The sequence below is a fragment of the Loxodonta africana genome, chromosome 10 (assembly GCF_030014295.1).
Source record: "Loxodonta africana isolate mLoxAfr1 chromosome 10, mLoxAfr1.hap2, whole genome shotgun sequence".
Taxonomy (NCBI): Eukaryota; Metazoa; Chordata; class Mammalia; order Proboscidea; family Elephantidae; genus Loxodonta; species Loxodonta africana.
The window spans coordinates 30,092,854-30,099,678 of NC_087351.1; the positions used below are offsets into that span (position 1 = coordinate 30,092,854).

A 6,825-nucleotide genomic window follows, 5' to 3' on the forward strand; every position below is an offset into this window, starting at 1 on the left:
CCCCCTGCAGCCCCAAATGAAGCATCTCCTTGTACGACGCTCAGCCCACTTTCTGCTCCAGGCTCACTGAGAAGGATGCTGCATCTTCCACCTGGGGCTCACGGCAACTCATCTCTGAAGGCTAAGTGTAAAAGGGAGCCAGCCAGCTGCTGAAACCTATCCGGACAGTGGCCTGGGTAAGCAGGTGAAGTTGTTTTCCCTTTGCGAGTTAGAAGCTGTGGTTCACATCTCACTTTCATGGCACCCAACCCTCAGCCCCTACCTTACATCCCTCCTGTTCCTCCTAGACACTCAGAGAAGCACTCACCACCGGAAGTTGCAGGACAATCATTGCAGCTGGTTTCTCCAGCACTGAACAGCGCGTGAGGAGTCATCGATTCTTCAGCAAAAGCCACAACCCTTCTGGGCAGCTAGAGGGGGCACAAATGACGACTGGCAAATAAGGCCTGCCTCTCTACTCTTCAACTGCACACACTTGAAGGAAACTTAGAGGAGCCACTGGATGTGTTCATAGTGACGGTCAAGGCACACTCACAGGCCTCCTGTGTTGTCCTCCTGCCATGGTGAGCTTTGGTGAAGGTGCAGAATCGAGAGAGACTTGGAGTTTTCAGGGTGGGAGATCTGGTGGACAGGTGGATTAACAATTGGAAGGCAAGCGTTTTCTGTCTGTATTGATAGATACATAAGACATATAGAAATTTGTAGACATATGAAGGAGAGATGTCAAAAGGGAGAGACACAAAGGGGAGACAGGGAGGGAGAGGTGACAGAGAGAGAATAAGAAAGTTTACAGACCGGACGCTATGATTTTTCCTGACAGGTATGCCTGTCAGCCTCCAGTGTTGCACTGCGGGTAGCTAGTTTGTCCACCTGGTGGAAAAAATTCCTCAATGGTGAGCAAACTGCTGGTGACTGATTGGTGGCTCAAGAGTTCTGTGAGAATAAAGGCAGAAAGGAACAAGTCATTGCGGGTATGTTTGGTTAAGCTAGAAGGAGGGCCATATGTGTTCTCTGGGACCAACACGGCACGTGCCTGCTCCAGAAAGGCTTGCCTGGCTTTAGTCTGTCGGAGTCGGAATGCTGTGCCGTAGTAGGGAAGGGCTGGGCGGCAGGCAGAAGAGAGATACACTGTGGTTTGTGTAAAAGTGATAAGCAACTCCTTCGAGCCGGAATCGAACCAGCGACCTAAGGATGTCCACCTGTGTCCTGCCTACAGTCCTCCGCTCTACCAGCTGAGCTATCGAAGGGTGCACTCCAGTACCGCTGGGGATATTTCTTTCAAGAAATGCTGTAAGCCAAGTCACCGGACCACTCTGAGTCCCGGATACTTTTCCTTGGTTGGAAGCCACCTTTGGAGAGACGCCGGCACTGGTCGCCGGAGAGCGCCTTTCCTGGCGGAGCAGATATTCTGTACTCGGTTTCCGCTGGCGTTTGGCCGCGACCGGGACTCCGCGGTGGCGATTTTAAAGATCCCCGGGGCCCTTCCCTGGGGCCTCATCGATCCCACCCCCACCTGTACGCAGGATGGCCCTCCGGGGCTAGAAAGCAAGTGGGAGGGTTCTGGCCAGTAGTGAGAAGGTGTGTCGGGAGGGGTGATGGAGGAAAAAAGGAACGGCCGCCCATGGCGTAAAATCCCGTTGCCCTCTAGTCTATTCCGACTCACAGAGACCCTATAGGGCAGAATAGAACTGTCCCGTAGGGTTTCCATGGAGCCGCTTGTGGATTCGAATTGCCGACCTTTGGGGTTAGCAGCCGAACGCTCAAGCGCTGCACCACTAGGGCTCCGAAACTCGCATAGTTCTCAGTTTTGCTTCCTCCGGGTCCTGCTCTGGCCCCTCCCTCATGCCCTCTTTGACCCATATGGCCTCGGTTTTCCCCAATGGGGGTCGCTGGCAAGTGAGGGAGAATGGATAAGGCGCCCGGCAGGTGACCCACCTCCATGGCTGGCGGAGGCCGATGCCCCTCGTGCTCTCATCTGCCCGCCTGTGGATCCTGAGTCGGTTGCTAGAGGCGGACGCTTGCTCAAGTAATTCTAGGTTATGCTGGCTTCCATGGAAAGGCACCTTCGGTAGGAGGAGGCAGGGACAGACATCACAGGTGTTCGGGTTGCCCTCCTTGCCCTGGCGCAAGTCTTTGGCCAGGCTTTCAGCACCCACCTGGTGTATCACATCCCAGGTCGTGGAGCAGTGCGCTTCATCCCCGCCTTTTGTTGCTGTCTGTCCTGCCCCAGCCGGGAAGAGTCAGCTCCGGGATTATCCCCAACCTGGTTGTGCTGATCACCAAAATCCCTGGCTCTCCTCTTCAGGCCCCCAAAGCATCAGATTTCGATTGCGAAGGGCCTGGCACCTCAACATCCCATCAGCAGAAAAGAGCAAATAAAGGGCTGAGGTTCCAACTTCTGTCCCTGATTGCTTTTCCTCGCAGATCATGACGTTCAAGGTTTCTGTGTGGCTGCAAAGCTTTACAGTTCTCACCAAGGTCTCCTGTCTGCCCCCACAGGCTCCCTCCCGGCCACTAGAGACTCAAGAGACTTCTTCCCTACTTAACAGTTTAGGGAAAATGTCGGAGAAGGAGGTGGAGGAGGGAAGGTGAGATTGCAGGGATGAGAAGAGCAGGGGCAGCTTGCGAGGACGGGAAAGTACTGCAGAATCGCAGTCTCCATTTGGAGTCCAGATTCGGAAAAGGGCTTTCTGGCTGAGGGGTTGGACATTGGCGACTGCGGCAGGGCCCCCAAGCCCTCAGAGGGCTACACTTCCAGCTGGGGATGCTCCTTCTTTCTGCTCCCTGCTATCTTCATCTGTACAACACGTGTCTGGTGTTTTCATTAGAGAGCCAAGGATGAGAGCTGGGTCAGCTCCCTGGCGTTCTTCTCTGGGCTCCCACAGCCCCCTCCTGGCCCAAGGGTGAAGCACCCTTGTGTAAGGCTAAGCCCACTTCCTGCTCCAGGCTTGCTGATGGAGATGCTGCATCCTCCTCCTGGGGCTCCTGCAATTCAGCCCTGCAGGCCCAGTGCAAAAGGTGCTGAGACCCACCCAGCCCGGGCAAGCAGGCCAAGTGTGTGCCATTTTCCAGATGAGAGTTGCTTTCCATGCCAGTGTTCTACCACACCCAACCCTGCGCCCCCGCCACACACATCTTCCCTCCCTCTCTCAGGCCAGCTCCTTCCAGTCCTGCATGTTTACTTGCTCTTGATCCCTGGAGCAGCTCTCACCTCCGGAAGTTGCAGGAGAATTGCCGCAACTGGTTTCTCCAGCGTTGAATGGCGTCGGCGGAGTCATTGCTCCTTCAGGAAAGGCCACAAACATCCTGGGCAGCAGAGGCCTTCATAACGACAGGCAACTTGAAGGAGCCACTGGATGTCCTCTTTGTGACCGTCAAGGCCGACTGAGAGTTCTCCTGGGTTTTCTGTAAAGATAGACGTATAAGACGTAAAAGCATATGAGAGACAGGGCAAGAGACAGAGAGAAACCAAGAGAGAGTGAATGCATGAACGAATGTTTTCAGGAAGAATGCCATGATTTTTCCTGCCTCTAGAGGGTCGCTAGGAGTCGGAATCAACTCGACGGAAGTGGGTGTTTTTTTGCTTTGGGGGGAGTTTAAAGTTACACTATGGGTACTATGGGCTGCCAAAAGAACGAACAGATCTGGCTTGGAAGAAGTACAACCAGAATGCTTCTTAGAAGCAAGGATAGCGAGACTGCGTCTTACATACTCTGGACATGTTGTCAGGAGGGATCAGCCCCTGGAGAAAGACATCATGCTTGGCAGAGTACAGGGTCAGCGGAAAAGAGGAAGACCCTCCACGAGATGAATTGACACAGTGGCTGCAACAATGAGCTCAGACATAATAATGATTGTAAGGGTGGCGCAGGACCCGGCGGTGTTTCGTTCTGTTGTGCGTAGGGTCGCAAGGAGTCGGAACCGACTCGACGGCACCTAACAAGGGGTAGCTAGCTTGTCTACCTGGATGGATAGATTCGTCAATTGTGAGCAAAGTACCGGTGCCGGACCTGTCGTTCAGTAGCTATGTGAGAATAAAATCAGAGAGGCACGGGCCTTGCGCGAGTTGATTCCAGGTTGTAGCGTGTCAGAGTCGGGATGCTGGGTTGCTGCAGGGCAGGACCAGGGAGCAGGCAAAGGAGAGGCGGGGCTGGACGTGCACTGCGGGTTGAGCAAAAGTGTCGGGCACTTCCTTCGAGCCGGAATCGAACCAGCGACCTAAGGATATCCACAAACGTCCCTTTCTACAGTCCTCCGCTCTACCAGCTGAGCTATCGAAGGGTGCATGCTCTCTCACCTGGAATACTTCCTCCAAGAAAGTCAGAAAACCAAGTCACCCGATCTTTTTGGGTGGGCCCAGAAGGACTTAGCTTGGTTGGAACCCACCCTTGAAGAAATGCCTGCACATGTAACCCCTCCTGGTGTATAGAATTATGACAAAAATACTTCATAGGTGGTCTTCTCCACACTATATATTGTGTAGATTATCTCCTCAGGAGGTGCATGACGTTCCAGGCTTCGACACTAATGTTGATTAGTGGGTTCATAAGGGATTTTTTTAAGGGATAGCCTGAGCTGTCCACTGTAAAATTCACCTAGTCCTACCGTTGAATTATTATTTCATTCACTATGATCACGACTTGAATAAAATTTTAGGATTTGCTAAATTATTATGTATAATTCTATATTTCTGCCATGTTTTTTCAGTATAGCTCCTCTTCAAAGAGATTTTACTCACCAACTGGAGCTGTCTGGTTACCGTAAAATAGAATTTATACATTACAGGGAGAGAGAATGCTTGCTTCTTATCATTTACTGCCAAATTTCACAGTAAGGAGTTTTGGCCCTAGCTTTCCCCACTGGTGATCAATTTTTTAAATGCCTTTCTTCACTTAAAAATCATTATATATTAGTATATTCAATGTGTTTCTATCAATTGCAGTCATTATTCTTTTTGGTCATCAGTTTATTCCATTTCTGGCCAATGGAAACGTCTTTACGTTGGCCCCTGTGAACTTTGGACATAACCAGTCATGTCAGAAGTACCCAAAAAAGTCTTGCTTTCTTGCCAGGATCCTCACGTATGTTTTCTGCCCCAAACCTGAAATCAGCCACTCTAAGAAGCTCTGGTTCTTCTTAGCGAGGAATAGTTTTTAGAGACTACAGTACTTCAGAGAGATTTCATGAGGAAGCACCCATTCTTTATTCTGTTTCTATTATAGAAAAGAAATAAAGATAAGTGTCTTCCCACTGGAAGATCAGTGGTTTATGTACCCAGGTAGTTCGTGAGCTACTCGTGGTGGGAAATGTGAACATTTATTTATACCCACTTTTTTTTTTTTAATAGGTAGGAGAAATTGAATTGGGGGGTTTTGCGATAGAGTGAGTAAAACAGGCGAATAACTTATATTAAAAACAAAATACAACCCTGGCAGCGGTGGGATTCGAACCCACGCCTCCGGAGAGACTGGAGCCTAAATCCAGCGCCTTAGACCGCTCGGCCACGCTACCTGCTGACACCAACCTACTCTCACTCTTCCCACATTTTGTAAACAAACTGGAAGGTTTTACTTTAAATCCACTGCCACTATTTGTTTAAAAACGAAAATGAATTTCTGGAGGACGGAACCATGTCTCCCAGCGCCAAACTCCGTTCGTGACAAATAATAGGCGCTCCGTGATTCTTTGAAGGGTCGGCCGTACGTCTTGATCTACATCCCTTCTTACTAGGGTTGGAGGGATGAGAAAAGAGAGAAATAAAACGTCCGCTCTACACGCCATCCAAGCACCAAAACGTCTGATCTTCCTAGGATTTGTTAGCGAGATACTCGGAGACCCAGAAAGAATTGCGCAGAAGTTCGGCGTGCCCTCAGGTGCTCAGAAGTGTCTTAAAAATTCTAGGAAGTAGGCGTTCCCCCTTCTTGCTTCCGGAGTCTGCGATTTTTAAGGTGGGACCTTAGTAACTGCACCCTTGTAGGCTGTTGGGAATGATCCAGGAGAAGACATAAGAAGACACTGTTGGAGAGCAACGGGGGATGGCATTCAGTGCACAGGTGGCGGGGATGGCCTTAGTTAGGATCTCGGACAGGTTATCCATAGTGACAGGAGGCATTAAGGGCACTCGGATGTAGGTAGATGGCGACCTTGTAGAAGTTCTCCTGTGCCTGCTTCTGTTTTCTCCGTGAAATATGAAGCTGAGAGTCAGGCTATGTGAGGAAGTCTGGGCAGTTTTGAGGAGATAGGACAAGGGATGAAAGGGTAATCTTTAAGAAATGGTACAATGAATGGGTTGAGACAAATAGATTGTCATGCAGACGCACTTCGGATTAGTCATGAATTTAATGTGAGACCCCGTTAGTATTATTGTGTTTCTCTCCAGCCTAGGTCAGCAAGGTGAACGTAGGCTGAATGTTGCATTTAAATAAGAAATGCGATTTGGGTGAATATGCCTAAGCAAAAGTCGGGCAACCAGAAGCCGACCAGGAACTCGAAGCTTCTCTAAGGACCTCTTTTAAGAGCACAGACCAGCTCCGTTCTTTCATCACCTCCTGAAATGAAGTTCCTCCCGTTCCCCTAAAAGCGCTCTCTCCTTTTCAACTCCCTCATAGAGATACTGAACAAAAGACAACACAGATTCAACCCAGGTTGCAGGGGACCCCAAAGACTAGCCATTCACCTTCTGGAATCCCCAAAGCGAGCACAAACTCGGAAGAACATTGTACTCATAGAGGTGAGAATGTCTGATAAGAGTTCAGGTTATGGATTGAAACACTCTGGGGCTCTTTGAGGGCGAGAGGGGAGGGGCAGCGATCTTGATATCCAGGC

General features: G+C 50.2%; 3 non-coding genes across 3 annotated transcripts; all 3 read right to left on the bottom strand.

The window, feature by feature from the left end:
- Positions 1-1,157: 1,157 nt before the first annotated feature.
- TRNAY-GUA (transfer RNA tyrosine (anticodon GUA)) lies at positions 1,158-1,247 on the bottom strand. Its single transcript is given in 2 exon segments — positions 1,158-1,193; positions 1,211-1,247. It is a non-coding gene; the product is annotated as a tRNA-Tyr (tRNA).
- A 2,943-nt stretch (positions 1,248-4,190) lies between these two features.
- TRNAY-GUA (transfer RNA tyrosine (anticodon GUA)) lies at positions 4,191-4,281 on the bottom strand. The gene is given in 2 exon segments: positions 4,191-4,226; positions 4,245-4,281. It is a non-coding gene; the product is annotated as a tRNA-Tyr (tRNA).
- Positions 4,282-5,429: 1,148 nt separating this feature from the next.
- TRNAL-UAG (transfer RNA leucine (anticodon UAG)) lies at positions 5,430-5,511 on the bottom strand. Its single transcript has one exon. It is a non-coding gene; the product is annotated as a tRNA-Leu (tRNA).
- Positions 5,512-6,825: the final 1,314 nt, after the last annotated feature.